This window comes from Rhinolophus ferrumequinum, chromosome 5 (genome assembly GCF_004115265.2).
Source record: "Rhinolophus ferrumequinum isolate MPI-CBG mRhiFer1 chromosome 5, mRhiFer1_v1.p, whole genome shotgun sequence".
In the NCBI taxonomy this organism is placed as follows: Eukaryota; Metazoa; Chordata; class Mammalia; order Chiroptera; family Rhinolophidae; genus Rhinolophus; species Rhinolophus ferrumequinum.
This window is the reverse complement of record NC_046288.1, coordinates 39,488,743-39,512,028: the sequence shown is the minus strand read 5'-3', so window position 1 is coordinate 39,512,028 and position 23,286 is coordinate 39,488,743. Positions and strand designations below refer to the sequence as shown.

The 23,286-nt window shown below is 38.6% G+C and overlaps 1 protein-coding gene across 2 annotated transcripts in view; it reads left to right on the top strand.

The window, feature by feature from the left end:
* Positions 1-3,465: 3,465 nt before the first annotated feature.
* WDFY3 (WD repeat and FYVE domain containing 3) overlaps positions 3,466-23,286 on the top strand; it is a 246,071-nt gene continuing 226,250 nt past the window's right edge. For both annotated transcript variants that reach the window (XM_033105930.1, XM_033105931.1), the window contains exon 1: positions 3,466-3,917. The gene's annotated coding sequence lies outside the window, so the exon portion shown is untranslated. The remainder of the gene's footprint in view (positions 3,918-23,286) is intronic.

Here is a 23,286-nt window from a genome sequence, read left to right as displayed (position 1 = left end):
CTAATTGGAACTTTCTAAAAGCATTTCTCCTCAATTAGAGTGCAGTAATGACTCTAAATGGCACTGTGTTGAGGACAGCTCATCAGTTAATTATAAGGAGTTCTCTAAATTGAGGAGTGAAAAATGATACTAAATTTCAAACAGGGCAGATAACTATGGCTTGTCATTATTCACTTGATATTTTAGTCAGTCCATCCAAAGAGGAAGACGTTGAGAAAAATATTGTCTTTTCTAAAAGAACAGATTCTGAGAATAAAACTGAACATTTACCTAAGACTATATTCTTGCCTGGAATATGGTTTTTATAGTCATTCAATTCCCATGATCCCCAGAGACTTTCATTTGCTTGCCCAGTTTATTTTCCATCTGGCTCTTTCAAACAAGGAAAAACAATATGGCATTTCTATTGTTGTACCTAATAGCCTGGGAAAGTGGATGTGTATTTTAAATATAGTAGTCAACCCAAGTTTCAATTCATTTTTGTGTGTGTTCCAGCATAATCTAGCACACCATATTCTGGTAATAAATATTTTAAGATTCTATAATTTACTTATGCTTATCTCTGGAATAATTCTACCAGCCCAAGTTTAAATTACTTCTTTAGTCTTAAAAGCAAATGCAAAGAAAATAATTGTTTAAACAGCAAATTGTCAATACTTATTTACCCTATTTTCCAAAATTGCTTTTTTCTATTTTTTATTTTCTTCTTCTTACTTTTTGATATTTTCATGAATGTTTTACCTCCACCTTTCTTCATTTAATGTTATGCTTTGTTTATTTATGTTCATAGAATTTTCAATTATGTTAAAAACAAATATGGATTTTATTACCACAGATATCCTCTTGTTATTCCACAAACACCTTTTTCATGAAGTGTAAGTTGGGGACCAGGCTCTGCTTAGTAATAGCCCTTCATGTTTGCTCCTCTATTCCCAGAGGAGTTTGCTGCACATGCCTCAGTCCCTTTCCATCTGGCCTCTGCACAAAGGCTTTATCCACGTTAATATAATTCTTTGTTTTATGATGGAGGACCTTGAGTTTATCTGAGAATGAATATATATGAAATAATAATGTTACAGAAAAACCTGATCTGACCTTTTTTATTATTATTATTATACCTGAACCCTAAGATGACAGAGAAACTATACTTAGCTGGCAACAAAGACTGAAAAAGGTAAGGGCTATAATAATGACAGATCTGAAACAGAGCTGCTAAAAAGTAAATGCAAAGGGTCTGATTTCTCTGAATACTATCCATTATTACATGTCTATGTTTATATGGCTTCAGTAAAATCGAAAAATCTTGCTACATTTTTTTTATATATCACTGAAAAATCTTTGTGAGATTTTCAGTTAGTAAGACATTAACAAGAAGTGGCTGAATTTGCACATTGATCTACCTATGAACTTAATAGCAACGTATCTCTTTCTACAAAAAATTTATAATTAAAGGATTCATGAATTTTAAAATGTAGAACTCCTCTTTCTTCAGTATAAATAAAATCACAATGATAAGATTCGTAAAACCTCACATTGAACTGAAAACTCTCCTTTTAGAATGCATGCTGGTCTCAGTGTTTAAAAGACATCAACTGATTTATTCACTCTCTCTGTATTCATGTTATCCAATCTTTTTTATTTTTTCTGCAAATATATAGTTTTATAAGGAAATATGAGTTAAGAAGTTTGTAGTAATTTTGTCTAGTAATAGACTGGAGAAACACAAAATCTAAATAAACACCGAAAGGCCAAAAAGAAAACACACATGCAGACACACATACACACACACTCCCACACCATATACATGCTTTGTTTTTATAATTTATTCCAAAACATATTATATAAAGCTGTGTTAAAAACTTTATTTGGGTTTAGATGCTGATGCAGGTTGTTGATTTCAAATAGAAGAATTACTGGTATTTAAAGATGGCAACTGAGATCTGGAACCTAACTGGGTGCAGGCTAAGCATCAAAGAAAAAGATTAGAACCCCACCTCCCAGCCCCGCAAAGCATACTAGTATTTTTTATTAAGTTATATTTTTAGGTTTGTTTTGGCATCTTTTCAAAGAGTTTTGAAAGACATTTTTGTAATAACAGAATTTTATATTTAAACTTAAAAATTCACTTGGGAGTGGAATCCAAAACTACATTTTAAAACATTTCTCCTCATACTTGGCTTGTGGAAGGAAATAACCTCTGAACACATCAAGTCATCTTATTCTGAAAGAGCAAGGTGCTTTTTTATGATAGCCACTGTCCCAAAGATGCAGAAACTGTGACGCCCCCCACTTCACAAAGCGCTCACATCTAATATCGCCTATATTTGTTAGCAGTGCCCAATATCGTAGTGATCAGTAAGTGAATCCTTACAAACGGTTCCAATTGGCCAAAGGCAGAGTGGCTGAAGAGAAGCAAACAGCAAGTCCAGCTTGCTTCATCTTTATTAGAGGAAATTCACCAGCTTGGGTAGATTGCAGTGTTAGGAAAAACAAGTTTGTCATAAGAACGATATTACCACTTCCCCACTCTAAGCCTGTTTAAGGGAGTCCACTCAATAACTGCTGACTCAATTTGCCTCCATTCCCAGAACTGAAGCCTGCCCCAAATTGTCCACTGGATTGATTAGGAACAAACAACATAGGGACAAACTGATGATCACTTGGCGGTTCTAGTTTTACTAAAGCATGCTCGTTTAGTCTAAACACTGTGTTTGTTAGAACGGCAAAGGTATGAATAATGCCCTTTACAAAAGAAAGAAAGAAAACCCCTAAAATCTTAAGGCGACCGGCTCAAGGTCACCGAGGGAAGGCAACATTTGAGACTGGGCTATTTAACTCCTGGGTCCAATGATGCACCGGAGCCAACACGACACCATCCAGGAGTTTCAAAGCTGCATAGTAAAATAGCTAGCGTGGGCAGTCCTTTTGTACTCCAGCTAGAGTGAAATTAACACAGTCTCCCGTTCTTCCATCGCAGTCTGACAGCATCCAGCAAATGGGTGTAAGGGTAAGGAGAGCGGAACCCCGTTGTCCTTTCTCAGCTGAGGCTGAGGGAAAATTGGAACTCAAGAGGGTGAGGACCGCGGGAGAGGAGCAGGGGGTTGGGAGAGGGAAACTCGAGCGGCTGAGTGTAAGGCGAGGGGAAGGAAGCCGGGTGTGTGCGTCCGGATGGGGAGGCGAGGGACAGGAGTGAAAATGTGGGCCACACTCAAGCTTAGAGGATTCAGCACCCGCTGCCTGCAAAAGGGGGCGAATCCTGCCAGTAAGAGTGAGAAAGAGGGAAGCAGAGGGGAGGGAAGGAAGTAAGGAAAGAGGAAGGAAAGGCAGGAGGGGAGAGGAAGAGCGGCTGCAATTTCTGCGGCCGGCTCAGTAGGAGGAGCAGGAAGGGAAAGAGGAGGATCCAGAGTCAGTCAGTCAGGCAGCCGGCGGGAGGTGGAGAAAGGAGGAGGAGGAGGAGGAGGACGAGGAGGAGGAGGAGGAGGAGGATTAAAGATGGCCACCAACAGCTGCGGGGAACGGCAACAACCCCTCACTTTCCGGGATGGTCCCTGCGGGTCGGCCCGGCCTTGATGGAGAGGAGAAGCCGGAGAAGCGCCGAGGCTGAGGCGGCGGCGGGGACCCGGCGAGGAGGAGGAAGCGGGGGAACAGGGACCCAGGCAGGAGAAGGGAAAGGCGGCGGCGTCGCTGCCCCGGCCGCCTAACGCCGCTGCCCGCCCCGGCAGACCGGTTCCTGCACCTCGCGGCCGCCGAATCAAGCCCGGCCCGCGGCCCCGTCCCCCGCAGCGGGGCTCCCGGGCCCCGCTGCGGACGCTGCTCCCGTCGCCCCCTCTCGGTCGCCAGCGCGCCCCCGGTGCGGAGCCCCGGTCCGCCGCGGTCCCCACTGGGGGCCAGGCCCGCCTGCTCCCGCCCGGCCCCCGGTGAGTGCCCCCTGCTGCCTCCCCCCACCCGCGCCCCGCGCGCCTGGGCCGCTTTGTTCGTGCGGGGCGGAGGCGCTGCCCGCTGGCGGCCCTGCGCCCGCTGCCCCTGGGGACAGGCCGCGGCCCAGCTGCCGTCGTCCCCCGGGACCGCGCTGCCCCGAGTCGCTGTCGCCGCTGCCATCAGAGCTGGTGGCCTGGTGTGTGTCCTCCACTGCGACCTGGAGAGGGCGCCATCGCGGTCGGGTCGGGGTCGGGGTCACCAGCGGCTGGCGGTTGGGAGCGATGCTGGGGTATTTCGGGGGATGAGGGAGCAGAGGGCTGAACATTACCTCTAGTAAGCAGTGGGGGCGTAACCTGGCGGTCCAGGAATGGGGGTCTGGCCCGGGTCCCCCCAACGGGGTCTCCGCTACTGGAGCCCCCAACGCCGGGGCGCTGCCGAGTGGGGCCTCCAACCCTCGGGCGCTGTCTCCAGGGCTGCGGGCCTCTCCTGGCTTATTCTCGAACCCGTTCCCCCCTCCCCCACGCCCTGTGCTGGAAGCCCTTCGTTCATGGAAGGAACCAGAGATGCTCCTGTGTTGTGTGTTTGCCCTCTTATTTTCTTGTACCGGGATGCGGAGGCATCGCAAACATTCACGATTACGGTGAGGTTTTAAAAGCAGATGTGACCTTTCTGACCAACAGTCATTTGGCAACCTGGGCAGTGTTTGATCCTCAGATGCTGCGTTTCGTTTCATTGATTTTTACCATTGAATTCGGAGGTCTGCAGTATTAGGTCTCCCTTTCACTGAAATAATCTGATAAAACCTGATTGAAAGGATGTTTACTATGTATGTGAACCCTTATCTCGACTTCCAGTACTTTAAAAATGGTTATTTCCTGTGGGAATATCGTGCTAATGCATACGAAAAACTATTTTTTCCGTAATGGGTATGAGTTGGTTAGTCAACTATTATAGTATGAAACCAAACAATTAAAAAAGAAAAACAAAACCTTTGCTTTGAGATAGCAATATATTTCCAGGTTGGAATTATTCGATAGCAGGTTGAAAACAATTAGTTTCCACCATCAGGCTATATAACAAACATAACATAAAACAGAATAAAAAATATATTGATTAGTTAAAAAAAAACAACGATGTAATATTAGTGCATAGATCCAGCTGTAAAAAAAAATAAAACTTTATTATGAGACTCTAAGCATAGGAATTAATTAGCTTGGTATGTTTTTTATATTTAAAAGTACATATTTCATTAGACTGACTTGAGAACTTTTCCCATAGTTGTTGAGCAGGGGTATTGCATGTTATACTTTGAGTCATTCATTCTTAAACTGCTAGAAATACAGGTTTCTACCAGTTTTTCTGAGTTGAAATCGATGCATGAAAAAAATTTAGGTTTCTAATTTAAATTTTCTGCGTAAAGGAGATAGAAATTAGAAAACACGATGTCTGGTCTTACGGTGTTTCTCCGAAAATAAGACCTAGCTGGACAATCAGCTCTAATGCGTCTTTTGGAGCAAAAGTTACTATAAGACCCAGTCTTATTTTACTATAATACCCAGTCTTATTTTACTAAAGACTTTATAGTAAAATAAGACTGTGTCTTTTTTTACTATAACGTAAGACTGGTTATAATATAATATAATATCGCTTATATTAATTTTTGCTCCAAAAGACGCATTAGACCTGATTGTCCGGCTAGGTCTTATTTTCGGGGAAACACAGTACTTGCAAAATCTGTTTTAAAAAAGTAAATGACAGTGTATATAATTCAATAGTTGGATTCTCTGCTTTGAAAATTCTTAAATCCACTGCTCAACTTTGCAATTTTAAGAGTTTATATCAAGCATTCTTAATTTCATGCATATGTTTCAGAAGGTCCTTGAAACCTCAGAAATATATGCATAATATAACAAATGGAGGCATACCTTGGCGATATTGTGGGTTTGGTTCCAGACCACAGCAGTAAAGCCAGCAGGAATCTTTTTGCTGGTGGAGGGTCATGCCTTCAATTTGTAAAAAACAAAAAACAAAAATAAACATCTGTGAAGCACAATAAAATGAAGTACAATAAAACTAGGTATGCCTGTATACTCGTTTTTCTCTGGGTGAAGAGTCCTTGGAGTTATCACATTCTCAAAAAGATGTCTCCACAAAAGATGAATTAGTAGGTATATAATTAAAGTATAAATCCTCTATATTTGGAAAGTTAAAATTCTTAGAGAATTAGGTTTGATAATTCATATCCTTTACTTCCAGTTATATCTAAGAAATGTTTGTTGTTGAGAATTTGCCCATAGAAATCCTTTTTCATGCGTTCTTATTGAAACCTTAGGAAAATGTTAATCCCATTTTACAGATGAGGAAATAGATCTTTTAGAGGCACTTGTTCAAAATCAGACAGCCACTGGTGGGGCAACATTTGAACTCAGACAGTCTAGTGCCAGAGCCAGCACTCCTGACAACAAGGAAGGCTATGAGGTGTGATCAAACAATATGGTGAATGTTTAAATTAAAAAAATTATTACAGTCAAAGACACATTGCCATTTATTCCCCTCAAAATACTCTCCCACGCTTCGAGCAACACTTATCCCATCGTTCTTGCCACTTTCGGAAACAGTTCTGGGAATCCTCTTTCATGAGTGTCTTTAGTTGTGCTGTGTTGGCTGCCTCGATGTCATTGTGACTTGGGGGAGGAGCCAGAAGTTGCACGGTGCCAGATTCGGTTAAAAAGGTGGATGAGGACACCCTAATGTTTTTATTTGACAGAAATTGATGTATACCAGAAGCGATGTGTGACATAGAGCGTTGTCATGATGGAAGATGATTTATGGCACACTTGAAAACACACCTCTCAACCATAGCTCACACCCTACTGACTGAACTGAACAAGTTGTGAAAGTTGTCACACACTGTTATTAAGGTTCGATGCGCCACTTCCCGTATTGAAGATCCCTGCTTTTCTGTTGGATGACACTCGGCAGCAGCATTCACTGTATTTGTTGATCACAGTGGAAAGGCTCTGTGTCACATATGGCTTCTCATATGGCAGTTTTTGTCAAATAAAAACATTGCAGTGTGTCCTCAACCACCTTACTCACTGGATCTGGCACCATGCGACTTTTGCCTCTTCCCCAAAGTCAAAATAACCATGAAAGATAAAATGTTTTGAATCAGTTCAGGACATTGAGGCAACTATGACAGCGCAAGTAAAGACGCTCACTAAAGGGACTTCCAGAACTGCTTTAGAAAGTCGCAAGAACGATGGGATAAGTGTGTTTGAAGTGAGAAAGAGTATTTTGAAGGGGATTAATGGCAATATGTCTTTTACTGTAATAATTTTTTTTTAATTTGAACATTCACCGTATTGTTTGATCACACCTCATATACTAGGTTTTGAGTCAATGATAGCAGTTGCTTGATTGTAAAATGAGTAACTGATGTTTTGTTAAAATTGAAAAGTGGATCTGAGATATTCAAAACACAATATGATGGAATTTGAGTGCCCCTGGCTCTGATTAGGAAGAGACTTTAGTGATGCTGACCTGTCTTAATGATATTACCATAGTCTGAAATCACACGCAGTAGCATCATTTCTACAGCATCATTGGCAGGATCATTCAGCCACTGGTTTCCATACTTCGTGGGATTGATTACAAGTTCATTTTCTTTTTTGGCATTTTTAATCTTTTTCTATTTATGTGTGTTAAAATCTGCCTTTCTGATATTTCCACTGATAAGTTCCAGTTCCCCCTTTGTATGTATGATGCACTTATCATCTGGAAAAGAAATGAGATAAATGATTCCTAATTTTTTTGTAGACAAGTTTATTGAAGTATAATTTACATGTAGTAAAAGTTTTGACAAATGTACACAATTGGATAATCACCACCGTAAACAAGATATGAAATATGAAACATTTCCGTCACACCAAAAAATTCTCTCGTTGCTTTGTAGTCAGTCCTCTCTCTCTACTTACAGCCCTTGGCAATCATTAACTAATTAATGTCCCTATAGTTTTGCTTTTTCTAGAATATCATATAAATGAAATCATATAAAATACAGTCTTTTGTGTCTTCTTTAAAAACTGAGCATAATGTTTTTGATATTTATTAAGTTGTTGTATGTATCAGTAAGTTATTTAGCAGTGTGCTGATAAATACTGTAACAACCTGCTCTCCAAAGAGACAAAAAATCCCTGATTTGTAGCATTTGCTAATTATTGCAGTTTAAATACTCTAATCGTGGCCTATATTAAGCTACCTAAACCAGCTGGCAGAATTCCTGTAAATTAAACTGGGTTCTCACCAGCTGGTACCATACCAGCCCACTCTAGCACACCACTGACTTTGTTCCTTTGTATTATTGAGTAACATTTCATAATATTGAGGTACCACAATTTGTTTATCAGTTCATGAATTAGACGTTTGAGTTGTTACCAGTTTTGGTCAATTATGAATAAATCTGCTATAAACAGTTATGTACAGTTGTATGTGAGGGACAGATGTTTTCAGTTTTCTTAAGGTGTACAAAAGAGTGAGATTACTGGGTCCTATGATCAGTGTATATTTAACAATATCAATAACTTTATATTGAATTGCCAAACTGTTTTCCAAAATGACTATACCATTTTCATTCCTACCAGTAGCAATGTAAGAGAATTTCAGTTGTTCTGCATCCTTGGCAACACTTAGTATTGTCAGTTATTAAAATTTTAGCCGTTTGTTATATGTTATACCGTGTTTCCCCAAAAATAAGACCTAGTCGGAGCATCAGCTCTAATGCATCTTTTGGAGCAAAAATTAATATGAGACACGGTATGTGGTCTCCTAAAAATGTTTTTGACTTATTATTTGTTATTTTCAGTAGTATTTTAACCAACATAGGAAGTTTATGGCACACATTACTAAATACATCTTTTTTGGCTTGTCATCAGTCATGATCTCACTACGACGGCTATAGCACTTAAAGGCCATTTCTTGAGTTTCTTATTGTGCAATTCCTTTCCTGCTACTGGAATTGCTTTTTTTTAAAAGGAACCATCATTAGGAGATTCTAATACTTAGCTGTTAACATTTTTTTTTTTAACTGCAGGTTTTAGTGTGTTTTTTTTTGCAACCTGGGAAAACTCGTTTCGTTAAGAAAAGTTTAGATTTAAAAAAATTATAACGCATTTCTTCAACTTTTCCTATTTAACTCTAGATTCACACATCCAACTCCTGCTTTAGATATAGCCACTGAGGTGTTCCATAGACATGTCAACCTCAATATGTCCAAACTTTAACTTACAATCTTTCCCCCAAAATGTCTTCTCTCTTCCTGTCTTCTGAGTTTGAGAAATGCCATTATCATGTACCCTGTCCCTAGACGGAAGCCTGCTGTCATGTTTTACTCTTCAGTCTTCCTCTGTTTCCATATAATAGTTAAGCATCAAGTCCAATTGCCTTTATCTTCTATTTCTCCTATTCAACCCCCTCCTCAAAGGCTTTTATTCAGGCCCATGTTTCTCTGCCAAAGTATTACAGTGGTCTTCTAAATGCTCTCCTTCTCATCAGTTCCCCACACCCTTTCTCATGAATTCCCCTCACAGCCTTTCCCAAATGAATTGTCTTTTCTTTTTTAATTTTGAAAAATACGAAATTTTGATGGTTTCAATATGCATTTTTTTCTTTTCTCTTAAAATCTTTTAATAGCTCCTAAGTGATTATCAAAGTGCCATTGAAGCACGGAGCCCTAGTCTACACAAAGCTCTGTATGACCTGGCTCCAGCTTCCCGGGTCTCATCTCTTGACAGTGTTCTTTTGTTCATTCTTTTAAAAAAGTTTCGAGTGTCTGCAATCTGCTCTGCACAGTGTTATGGAGTTTTACCAAGGAGCTTAAAATTCTAGTGGGGGGACAGATAACAAGTGTATATATTGTCAGTTGGTAGTACGTGCCATGGAGAAACCAGGCTGGGTAAGGGCGTTCCAGGGTCCGGAGCTGTGGGTGGGGTTGCCATTTATAAAGGCTCTATGAGACGGCCTCTCTGTTAAGGTGACATTTGAGCAGAGGCTTGCAGCATTTGAGGGAAAGTTTTCGATCTGAGAGAAGAGCAGGTGCTGAGGCCCTGAAGCAGGAGGGTACTTGACCTGTTCGGAGAGCAGCACGGGGTTGGCTGGAGGGAGGCGAGAGCTGAGGTCTGGGTGGTGGAGGCTCCGGCAGACCATGGAGGCCGCGTAAGCACTTGGATTTCTAAGCCCAGTGAGTTTGCGCCGAGCGTGGATCCTGAGCATGGGCAGAGATGCATTCCTGTCTCCTACTTGAAGTTCCTGAAGCATGCCGCCCTCTCCTGGTCCCAAGCCTTTCCTTCTACCCGGAATAGTGCTTGGTTGTCCCTGCCCGTGTTCCCTTAGCACCCATTGTCATACGCCTACTTAATAGCTGCTTTATTTGTTTGTCTCCTCTCTGTGGACTGAGTGCCAAGATTTTTTTTTAACCTCTGAATTCCTCTTTTATTGAAATAATTTTGTCGAATTACAGAATTGCTGAAAATGGGATTAATCATTGAAAGCTGAGTAGGAGATCACCCAACAGTATTGTCCACTGGCTGCTAGCTCAGATGGATGTGGATTCTGTCTGTTTTGCTGACCAGTGTACATTTAGTGCCAGGTCAATGAGCTGTGCATAATAGGTGCTCAGTAAATATTTGGTGAATGATTGAGTGCACATCTATGTGCCAGCCTCTGCCATTTCTTTCTTCTGCTTCCCTTAAGCCCATGGGCAAGCTTCTCCCAAATCCCTTAACTTGTTTCCCTATGGCCTTATCCTTCCTCTAATCACATGCTCAAGAAATGCCAAATACTTAGAAATTCATTCATTCATTCATTCGTTATAAACAAATGTAATAATAAAGAACTGTAGATAACTTCTTGCCAAGCTAAATAGATAGGGTTCATTGCACAATGTATTGTCTCATTTACACTTCTGTTTTCCTTTCTTTGGTGGGAATTTTTTGAGGTTGCTTTGTTACTGGCCCCCTGAATCTTTAATAAACAAGACACTGATAGGTCTAGAGTATCACTTCTATAAACAACTCAGTGGGAGCCCTGCAGAGTGTGGGAAAGTCTATTACCAGAAATAAAGTCGACAATATTTCTTAATGTGTTTCATTTGGTTGAACAAGCAGTTGCAGTGGGTTTATTCACCTGACTGTACTGGTGCAGGCCTTTGGGTTTTTTGTCTCACCACCGAGTCTGTAGAAGCGGCGGCTCCAGCACAGACCCTTGGACCCCAGAACTAGGTGTCACCTTCAGCCTAGAACTGTTCCTGGTAACTCCAAATCCCCCAGTCCTTACGTCTCAGGCTTCCATGTCCTGTCTGACCCTCCTCCCCTGCAGTGCCTGCAAGGGAAAGTCATCGAGAAATCCTAAGTATTGTTATGTGCGGAAGCAGGATCATCATGAGACCAAACATTTCAAATTATGCCTGTTAGTGATAGGAGTCATTTTTCCTCCCTTTTTGGTTAACCAAAAATCACTGTGCACAATGGACTATCTTGTGTATAGTAGATCAGAAATACTGGATTTTTGATCTTGCATAGTGTTGTAATCCATTGTGACAGGCCTAGTGATGATATTATGCCCTATATTTTTTTAGTATATGAAATACTTCGTGTATCTTAGTTCACTTAATGTGGTTAGTATCTGTATTTCAACCAACTACACTGTAATTTTACTTTTTGTTTTATTTTGGGGGTTGGCTTTTGTTGTTGTTTGAATGGTTATGCATGATTCTGGCCTTGGTTTTATTTCTCTAAGAAATAAGGTTTTACTATTAATAAGGTTTTACTATTAAATTTGCACATTGGTTTTCTTTAAGGAAAATCATTAATGATGCAGATTTAAGTTTTCTTTGATAAAGTTCTTTTTTTTAATTTTTGTCGCATGCTTCTATTTGTGTATACTATACTAGTATATGACTTGGCACAATGTTAATGTATCTAGTTATTTTAAATTTAACACGTATACTCGTACTTTGCTGTCTCCTCCAACTTTTCAGGTCAGCCTTTAAATATTAGAATTCTGCCAGGCACAGGCCTGGGTTCTCTTCGATCCTGTATCTCTACTTTTTCCCGATGTGATTTCATGGGTCTAAATAATGGTCACTGAAGTGGACTTCCCCAAACTGGTTCCAATTCAGGTGCTCTGTCTCAGGCAGCAGTAGCAATCCCATGACGGCTGCAGTGACTGGTTCGGGGTCAGGCGGGCCTAAGCTGATTTGGACCAATAAGATAGGAGCAAAGGCTTTTTGGGAGCTCTTTGGCAAGCAGCTTTTTTAATTCTTGAGAGGTATCATTGTTTTGTGATATTCCACACAAGAGCACTGTGGTGATGCATTACCTGAGCAAGCTTGAGATTTGTGGGTATACTGTGCCAACCCTTTCTATCTTGATGCCAACCCAATAGCAGATACCTTTACACCTTGAGAAAACTGAATCTCTATGTAGTAAACAGCTATGTAATTATGCATTTTGATGAGATTGCAAGCTTAGATTAGTAACTTTAAATCAACTAAATATATGTGAAGCCACAGTGGATTTAAAATACTGTACTTGTATTTTGAGGTTTAGAAGACTACTGGATGAGGATTTTTTTTTTTTTTGGCATAAACTAAGTACAGTTGTTTGATTCTTTTGTGTATGGCCTAACTCTCTTTAAAGTATTCATTATTACTACTTATAAAAGATAAATGCCTATTTATAATGACACTTCAGAGACCCAGAAATTAAGAGATTTGAATTCTTGTTCTATGTCTGCTGCTAGTGAGCTATGCTACTTTGTAGGTCACCAATCCTGTCTGGCCTCTGGCTCTTCATCTGTTGGCAGCAGTCCTTTCCACTCCAAGACCCTCAGATAATAGTGATAATTGAGTTCTAATGCTAATTCTTTTAGCTTTCCTCAGTTTCTTAAGCCCTTAGTACTTATGTTGTGAGAGACATCATGTTACAGGGTGATTTTTGCAATGTGTTAATAGGTAACATTTGATGAATCTGCTACATATTTTTAATACCAGGCCCAGCTTCCTGAACTCCCTGTGTAATGTTTCTTCCTAGCTGTTTCCTTCTGTTCTCCAGCCGGTATAGACTTAAAGGAGGCCAGTTAAAGAAAAATAGGAATCTGATACATAGCCATTACCTGATATTAAAAAGTCAAAAGCCGAAATTATTTTGTATTATCTGCTATTTTTTTTAGGGAGGACAACTAATTCGTTTGTATTGCCTTGCCCTCAGTAAAGCATCTACACACATAGATTTTGCTTAATAAATTGCATACCTTAGGACGTGATTAATTATTGTACACAGGATGCAATACTCTAAAAAGAATCCCACAAGCATCTTCTCAAAATATCCAAATCTCTTAGTACTTTTGGAGTGTTGGTGTTTAGAAAAGCAACTTATTTACTTGTTTTAATTTCTCTAACATTTACTCAAAATTTCATTACCTTACATATATTTTAAAATTTTGAAGTAATTACGAACTCACAGGAAGTTGCGAAAATTGCTGGTAGAGTCCCATATACCCTTCACTCATCACCCTTTACTCAGTGATAACATCTTACATAACTGTAGTACAATACTGACTTGTATTTTGTTGCTAAAATACATAATGATCTTGCTCATTTTGAAAAATGTTGACAAATACAAGAATGTTGATATTTTTGTTCTCAAAGGGTGAGAAGGTTAGCTTGAACAAATTCCGATTCTGTGTCTTGTTTCCATAGGCAACACACCAAAGGTATGTTCTGCTTTGCGCTTCCTTTAAAAAGGGTGAAAGTTAACCAGGCAAATGGCTGATTATTTTCCACCAAGTAGTTCATTCACAGCCTTAGATATAGTCACGTAAAACTTTAATTACATGGCATTCTTCTTAATTCCTCTTTGCTGGACTTTTATTTAATCATTATGATGTTTGCTTACTGGAAACTTTCATTCTTAACATGTAACAGAATAAAAAGAAAGAAATATGGGTCAGTTAGTCAAGGGATATTTATTATGTACTTGCTCTCACTGTAATATAGAGGAGATTTTGGAAAAGTAGAAGGGTTTTTTTTATAGTGTAGTTGAATAAATAGTTGTAGAACATTACCACATATTATATAATGTATTTCAACAAATTTTATTCTCTAACACAAAGACAGAGGCACGTAACTGGCCTTCAGTAAGCATTGAGTGAATGAATATACTTAAGTAATAAGCATGTTGTCAGAAAATTGTCTTAAGAAAATAAATGTTTACTGTCACTCCTAGGAATTCTAAAACTTCCTTATCGATTGAAAGAATAACAATACATGTTTTAGTATGTTTCTTTATTCACTCTAGAAAACCCTCAGTAAATTAATAATCGAATTTCCTCAATTAAAGCCTGGGTCTCTCTGACTCTAAAGCCCAAGTTCTTTCCCTGTGGCACATTGCTCGTTAAAACACAGTATTAGGTGGTTTAGATGATAAATACCATATTTAAATAAACAAATGAAATAAACTCCATGTCAGTTATTTTTAGAAAAATCAAAACTCATTCTATACTGGTTGCCTAATAATTTTATTTAGCTTGATTTGTTTATGTAATGACTAATAACTAAATTAGATCAAGTATAAGGGGTTGAACTTGCTCTGGGAACCGAGTTATTTCCCGAAATGATGATACACTGTAAGTAGATTCTTAAATGATGCTGTAATGTGTACTAATAATTCTAAAAAATTTTTCCTAAACATTTGTTTAATATATTGTGCTGTGCTGGGTACTATTAGAGCTACATAGATAGTTCTGCTCTCAATAACTTTATAATACAGTGGAGATAAGACAGATGCATAAATAATTGAACAGTATGTGATTAGTCTGTCTGAGAGGCACAGAAATTCTGTGAATACTTAGGGACTAGAAAGATTACTTTCAGTTGAAATGATAAGGGGGACCCTAAGATGTTTGATCCGAATATCTGGGGGATTGATAGCATTTTCTTGGTGAAAACTGTGAAATTTACTTATGTCAGAATTATAGAAAATTATAAAGTCAATTGATTTCACTATCAATGAATCAGATGAAGTTTCTTAGAAAAAAATTATTCTGATTTTATTATTAAAGTAATGATGATAAGGATTAGGAATCAAGTAAGACACTTAGGGGAAAAAAAATTTTTAACATGAAGACCTTACTTTTGCTCCTGAAGCATTTTACTGGGTCACCATGAAAATTGAACTAAATATGAATTTCCTAGCATGTATTCTTTTTGAAGGTAATTTGACCTGTTGCATCAATGATAGATGTGCTTTATATACAGAGGGTGCCAAAAAACGTATACACGTTTTAAGAAAGGGAAAGACTATATTAAAATTGTAATACTCAATATATACCGATAGCAAAAGATGAATACAAGTCACATTTGACTTCTGCAATTATAAGAGTGCTCAAAGTGGTAACATCAGCGTAATTTTAATACAGTTTTTTCCTTTCTTAAAATGTGTATCATTTTTTTGGCACCTCTGTTTCATTTCCTTTGCTAAGTCCACAAATAATTTAGATGAGTTATCTCTGTGATCAATATGAAAACTGATTTATTACTGTTTTATTATTGCTGAAATTCCAGTGTTTAAATTATTTCTATTATGTCTGAGGGAAATTGTATTGAAAAAAATTATTTTGACATCATGAAGTTCAGCATTGCTAAGAGATAGCTAGCTATTGGGGGCGGGCTTAAGGAAGAGACAGGAGGAAGGACGGAAAGAACAATGTGGGTGAATGGCAACATGACAGAGGAAAAGGGAAGAGAGAGAGAAAAGGAAAGTTCTCTGTAAAGGGGACTTGTTCTGACTGGGTCATTCAGCATAGCAGATGCTGAGCAGTATCTGGTCGAACCTGAGGCATTTCTGAAAGTTACGTGTAGTTTCTTCATCAAACTTATATAAAGAGCAGAAAGTCTTGAGTTTGCTTTGGTTATACAATAAATATTAATGAAATATGGTGTCATAGCACGTGTTTGTTCTCCATCTCCTTTTCCACAGAGACCTAGATTTAAATCTGAGTCACCAGAGTAAATAAGTATAATAAGTTCAGTGATTCCCAGCTTGTGTTAGGTTGCATAACCACCACACAGGTTGGCATAGGTGCTTGTACTTTCAGGAGGGGATGGGGAAACCCGACAAGACATCGCAGCTGCTGAAAAGGCATTGAGCCTTTACCACCATTACCACCGACATGCATGTGTGTGGCTGGGGCAGGGCAGGGGGGAAATGTACAGAAGAGCCTTTCTCAACTGGCAATACTAGTGATCTCTATTCATAGCCTGGAGAAAAGTATTGGTTTTTTGTTTTGTTTTTAGAAAGCTTATTCTTTTTTTCTCTATGGATTTTCATGCACTTCAAATTTTTTCAGCCTAATACTTTCATAAAAAATGAGCCACTTTTTGACCACCGCTTGCCAGTGTTGAACGATCTTTAAAAGTATCCTCATATTCTAGTCTTTTTCTATTTCTCCTCTACTTGTTGACATCAACCTAAGCGCAGAGTTTAGTTGTTGCTTTGCATATCCTAATGTCATCTGACAATGTATAATTCCATTCCAGTGGACATCTGTTCAGCAAAGCATGATTTTACTGGGAGGAGATTGCTTGCAGACTTGTACCTAATTATTACTTTGGTGTTGTTATTGAACATCAAGCATGCTTATGGGTATTAATCACACCTGGGTGTGCTTTCTTCAGGTTTGTTAAAGTTTAAAAACGCTCTTACATCTCATGTCGTTGGCTACATTGATTTTGGTATTTTAAAAATTTTTGTCCCATTCTTCTAAATAGCAGAGGTAAGTACAATGCACAGGTGTTGAGTTAGACTTTTGCATTTCGTCAACTATTATCATTAAGAGATCAATAAAAATTTTTATTTTTATTTCAAAAAATCTTTCAAGATGGCAGAGTGACTACTTTAGTAAAGCATGTCTTATTGGAGTTATAGATAAAACAAAATTTCATTATTATTCTCCCATTTAATCTATTTTCTTCATGACTGTTCAACTCACTATAACAGCTGTATGAACAGCAATTCAGAAACTAAATAAATTGGCTACTAATTCATTCCCAGATGCCTGAAATAGAGAAGTCTTACTAAAATAAGCATGTATAATAATAGTAAAATGGATTTTTGAAAGTTAAATATTAAATACAGTGTTAGATTTAGGAAAGGGTTATAGTGATACAAAATTAGAATAGATGAAAATAATTGCCTTGTGAAAGGGTCCACTTAGGAAAAAAACAAAACATTTTTAACATGAAAACCTTAGTTTTGCTCTTGAAGCATTTTACAACTAGGTCACCATGAAAATTGAACTAAATAGGAAATTAATCCATGAGGTGAGATGCATTTTGCATTGTGTTTATTGAGTTCTCTTTGGGAAAAGGGACTTAGAACTCACATCACACTTGGTTTTCTTTGAGTAAGGTCCTGCCTGGCAGTTGTCATTTCATGGTGAGTATATAGCAGTATTATAAGCTGAGTACATTTGACACTCCTTTACAAGCCATCTGAATCCTTGATTTGTTTTTCTCATTCAACAAGAGTTTATTAACTATCTACTTTGTGTGTTGAAATATTAAGGTAAGATACTAATCCTCTTTTCAAAGAGCTAGCAAACTAGTTTAACTTGTGAACAGATAATAGTTAAATAATGCGGTAACAGCATCTGTTTGAGGTTTCGTTGGCTTTCCTTCCAAGCCCCAGTATTTGGAGCTCCTCGTTGTCCACTGTCCTTTTAGTTACTGCAGCCTCTCTAGGCTTGTAAGGAGCCTGAGGTAAATACCCAGGATGATCCCATTTGTGGCTTGATCTTTAGGAATCAAGGTAGAGAAATCCAGGAAAAGGACAACTTTTATAAGGATTGTAGTATTAATAATAAAGCTAGGTTTTTGGAGAAAGGGATGGGAATCCCATTTTTTGGCACTAAGTGGAATTAGAAATTAATTAAGTTTCATAAAGAAGAATTCAGCATTGATCAAAAGAGATACTAATTTACACGACTAGATATATACTGTGTTGTATACTAGATATACTAGACACCTGTTTTGTGTCAAGAAATTGGCAGCTAGAACTCTTGGGAATGAAATGGTCATTTCAAAATGCTATAATAGAATATATTTACAAAATGTAACACAGTCTTTGTCTTTCTCTACTTTTAAAAATTATAATCTGGTAATTTAAAAAAACATTTGGCATGTAAATATCCAGGAACATTATTATGTTTTTTTAATATTACTATATTACAATGTTTCCAATTCATACCAGTTAGAAATGTTTTTGTTTTATCTGTTTGTTTGCTTTGTTTCTAAATTTTGTAAGTTTGCTTAGTTTTACCATATCCCCAGAATTGAGAGTTTTGTTGTATCTGTGATATGACAGAATATGGCTAAGTTTTAGAATAGGGCAGAGGTTACTATTATATGGGACAGAATAAAATGAGCCCTTACTTAGAAAGAGTACTGCATGTTCAAGCCAATCTCACCTAAACTACAGGTTGAGGAAAGGTTCTCTTTGGTAGGCAATGTCAAGAGTAGAACAGCCAGAGAGACATCCACGCAACCTATTGTTAATGGGATTTCAAGTAAAGAAGCACATGGAATCTTGGTGAGAGGGAGAGAATAAGAATTAATGAGCACATGTGTGTATACATATATGAGTGGCCGCCAGAGAATTCTGTTTGTGGGTACTGGGCTCTAGATAATGGCCTGATTCTAGTCCTTGGTATTGCTAATCAAAAACAGGCATCCCAATGCTAGGATGAGACAAAGCAGGCATCCTATTGGGAACCTCCAAAACTGTCAAAACAGAAGCTTAGTTATAATTACTGAGGTATAAACGGCTAAAACAGCAGAAGGGGTAGGAGTAGAACACAGTGGGTATCAGAACAAGTTAGGAACCCTAGTCATCTAACCTGGGTGTAAAGGCTGGGTGAATTAATGTTAAGATAACTTGATCTGGAATTGAGGATGGGGCTGACACTTGCTCTTATCACAAATCTGTATTGGTTATCTGGGATTTAAGTGATAGAGGAATGGCCCATAGACAGCAGAAGGAGGCTGGGCTTGACATTCTTTTATACTAAGTATCTTTTAAGGAAAACATTCATTTCCATTGTTAATCAGCAGTCATTTCGTTTGCTTTATTGGTGCTGCTGTGGCATCACGAGATGCAGAGAATTGCTGATGCTTCATAGTAACGTCTTAACAGGAAACTGTTGCTGAACTGCTGCTAAAATGAACAAACTGAAGCTTTGGAGTAAATATACTTTCTTGCAAAATAGGAGGATGTGAAAAAGCATGTTAGACACAAGGGTTCCAATGTCACAATTCTGAAGGCAAAAGCTACACTATCTTAGGAGTTTAGTTTTTGAGTGGAATAAGAGAAAGCAACGAAAGAAAATGTATGGATATGATAATTTGACGTTAATGAGAAACTTCCATGCCTTTTCTTCCTAGAAGTCATAGCATTTTGGGGGTTGCAGTTGGCTGATAGTCACTAGCTTATGGGGTAACAAGAGGCGTTTATGGAACGCATACTGGAAATTGGATGATGAATTGGACAAGTGGGGCTTAAAGAGAACAAACTGGAAGAGCTCTAGGGATCTCATCAGCAGGAGTTGTTATATATACCTTCTTTCTAGACCCCTGCCATTAATGTGATTTTGCTCTAAAGATTTATTATCTCTGCCTTGCCTTTTCAATGTTTGCATTCCAACAAGAAAGGATGAGATTAGCCCTGTTCAGATCAGGTATCTGGCTCCCACAACCAGGGATCCAGGGTTGTGATGCATCGTCATAGCTCTGTGCATCTACCTCTGTGTGCGGGGGTGGGGGGGCATCCCCAAAGAAGGGGGCATCAAAGCGTGGTGGCCTAACTGGGACGAGTCTAGAATATCCTATCCTTTGGTAGTTTAACCACTCCTTTTTCTGTCTCTTTTTTCGCCTCACTTTTCTCCTCACTTATATAAAGGTAGAGATAATTCTGCTATGCCATCTGTTGATGCACTTTTTCTAGTGGGAGAAAAATCTAAGTACAAGCTGAGGTACCACATCAAGGGGCAGTGCCATAGCGCTACTGATTCTGGGTGATAGGCTTTCCCTCATTCCACTGTGATTCTTTCTTGATATTTTCCATCCTAAATTTAATTCCTGCTCACTTGCCATCAACATGACTGGGGGGGAAGGAAAAGAAAATTTTTTAAAAAAGTATTTAAAGAGAAAGATAGGGGTACTCATCACACAGTGACTAGTAAGGAAATAAATGGTGGCTACAGCCTTTTACATCAGTGCACAAACCCTGTTTCACTTCAGATTTCTGTTACCTTCTGCTCGTATCTTGGCTTGTCAGGGTTCCGTTCCTAAGAAGCTGCACCAGTCCTTCCTTCCTTGAAGGAAAGCCGGATCTCCTTGTAGTTCAAACTGTATGGAATTGTCATAGGAATTCCACTAACCTTAACACTGGACAATACTAAGAAGATACTTCTCTTGTTCTTCTCGTGTCTTCCCAGCCCCTAAGGGTCTGGTAGGGAGACCTCTTTTCCTTGATAGTCTTTCTTCTTGTTTATCGTTCTACTGTCGTGAGGAAATCAAACTGAGCACTATAAGCCCAGCTTTCAATAGAACGAAACAGTTGTTTTGTCTCCTGGTGTAAGTATTTTTTTCCTTGGGTACTAAAACAAGATCGACAGATTCCAGAGTTCTTGAGACAAGAAGCAAAACTTTGAGATTAAAAAAGACATCACTCCACTATCGTCGTTTGGTTCCCACATCAGCGTTTTCAGAGATGGGAGGCACCTGTCCTGGTTTGTAGGTCAGAGCCCATGCATGTCCTGCAGGATACTGTGCCCGTTTAATCCTGCATTGCGATGCTGGCAGAGCACATACGAGATGGCAGAATCCGTGTCTCCTACAGTGAGGACCAGCCATCCCCGTTTCTGTAGTACACAGGGCTTGGTGTCATTTGCCAAGAGGTCGTGACACCTGTGGGAGACTCAGGCAAATGGGCTCTGAGCAGTAGTGGCACTGTCAGTCTCAGTCCCTGCAAGTCCCTTGCGTAACTGCTGCTCCTGCCACCTGCTTTGTCTCAAGAACCTACTGAGCAAGGACCAGGCTGGCTGGGGAAGGAGTCTGACTTGATCTGTGATGTGGGTCACCGTATCCACCTGCATATTAAGAGGCTTTCTATTTGATTTATTTGCTTTGGCAGTGGCAGGATTCTGGTGAACACCTGAGAGGAATTTTTTTTAGGCTATTTTGCTTGGCTGTGAGAGATTCATTCAAACAGCCATTCCTTAAATCTCCCTATCATTTATCATCTGGTCTTTCAAGGCACGGAAAAAAAGACTGTAGGCTCTCTAGCCACGCCAAGAAGTGTCTACTACAGGAAAAATAATTCTGGAAGTTCCCAAAACTTAAGCAAGTCTAAGCCACATTCATCAACTATATTTTGTATTTTAAATGTTTTATTATTTTTTTTGTTAGTTTCAGGTGTACAAAGCAATATGATAGTTAGCTATTTACACCCTTCACAAAGTTATAATCCCCCCAATCTATTACCCCTCTGACATCGTATATAGCTGTTCCTGTACCATTGTCTGTATTCCCTGTGTTGTACTCCACATCCCATGACTATATGTATATGTGTGTGTGTGTGTGTGTGTAGAATGTAAACTGTAATTATGCATATATATATGTATATATATATATATGCATAATTACAGTTTACATTCTACATTATTCAACTTCAGCTTCAGGTGTACAGCGCAGTGGTCAGCCCCCCCGCACACAGGGGTCGATGCCCAGAGTCTATGACGTGATCCCCCTGAGAAGTCCAGGGCCCACCTGGTACCTTACATGATCTTTACAACATTGTTGATTATATTCCCCACACTGTCTTTCATATCCCTGTGAGTATATTGTGACTACTGATTTGTACTTTCTAATCCCTTTGCCTTCTCCCCCATCCCCACCCGCTCCCATCAACAACTATATTTTAAAATTAACTTATTTTTGTCTTATTTGATTTAGCTCTTTTCCCTTTTTTGATTTCAAGTTTTATAGTTGCTCATCTATAAAGTCCCCATTTAAACATTTTTTTTAAATTTTGGTTTATTGAGTTCCAAAATGTCATATATGCTCTGTTTGTGAAGGCGTGTGTGTATGTATATGTATATATATGCACATATGTACTCAGCATAGAAAATGTCAGAAAAGGTGCATAATGGACTATAAACAATGATTGTCTTTGGGACATTGAGTTAAGGGAAAATGAGAAGAATTGGCATTGTGGTGGAAAGCAACTTTTATTGTTTTACTTCAAAAATGTGTCGTGCTTGATATTTTATATTTTACTAGCATGTACTTTTGTTGAAGAATATGAAAAAGGCCTGCATATTTTTTGCTCTACAAGAAGCAAAAAGGCATAACTTTTGCTTCTTACAAAGTTAGGAGAGATAATTTCTGAATGATTAAGGACTAATAAGCAGTAGTTATTAGTATGAAGCTATCTGTGCTGTCAAGAAAAGCATATGTAATGATTTTTATTAATTTTTTAGCATGTGTATTTGACAGTCAGATGCTTGTTGAAAGTCATTGCATGTTAGTTTTTCATGTAATTAAACTTAGGTTGAATCTCTGCTTTTTTTAACATAAAATTTCCCTTTTAAACTTGCTCTGTCATTGACAAAAAGTATAACATATCTTTATCTGAAATGTCTATAATTCGGAGGTCAAACTGCAATACAGAATTGCAGGAGGGAGGCCTTCAACATGTTATTCTTACTTGCTAATTTTAGGTTTCATATCTGGGCATCTTAAAGGGACCCAAGGCTATGAAGGCCTTATAACTAGGATTATAAAGATATTATCCAGTTTTTAATATGTGCAGGTCAGATTTCATCATCTTCAGGCTATTTACTAGTTGATAATGATTTTGTCACCTTCCAAAAAGCAATCCATTGTCTTTTTAAAGTAAACCAATTCCTTCAAGTATTACATAAAGAAAAGTGAACAAATCATAAGTGGACAGGTCAGTGAATTTTCTAAAAATGAACATGCTACACCATTTAAAAAAAGGAAAAAACTAGCCACAGGTGGTGGAAAATATTTGCAAAACACATATCTGGCAAAGGATTTGAAACAGAACCTCTAAAGAACTTTCACAATTCGATAATAAGAAGACAGAGAACCCTGTCAAAAAATGAACAAAAGATTTGCACAGGCATTTCACCAAGGACATATGAATGACCAATATACTACAGAGAAAGATACAAGTACATAGATGCTCACCATCACTATTCATCAGGGAAATGCAAATTAAAACCATAGAG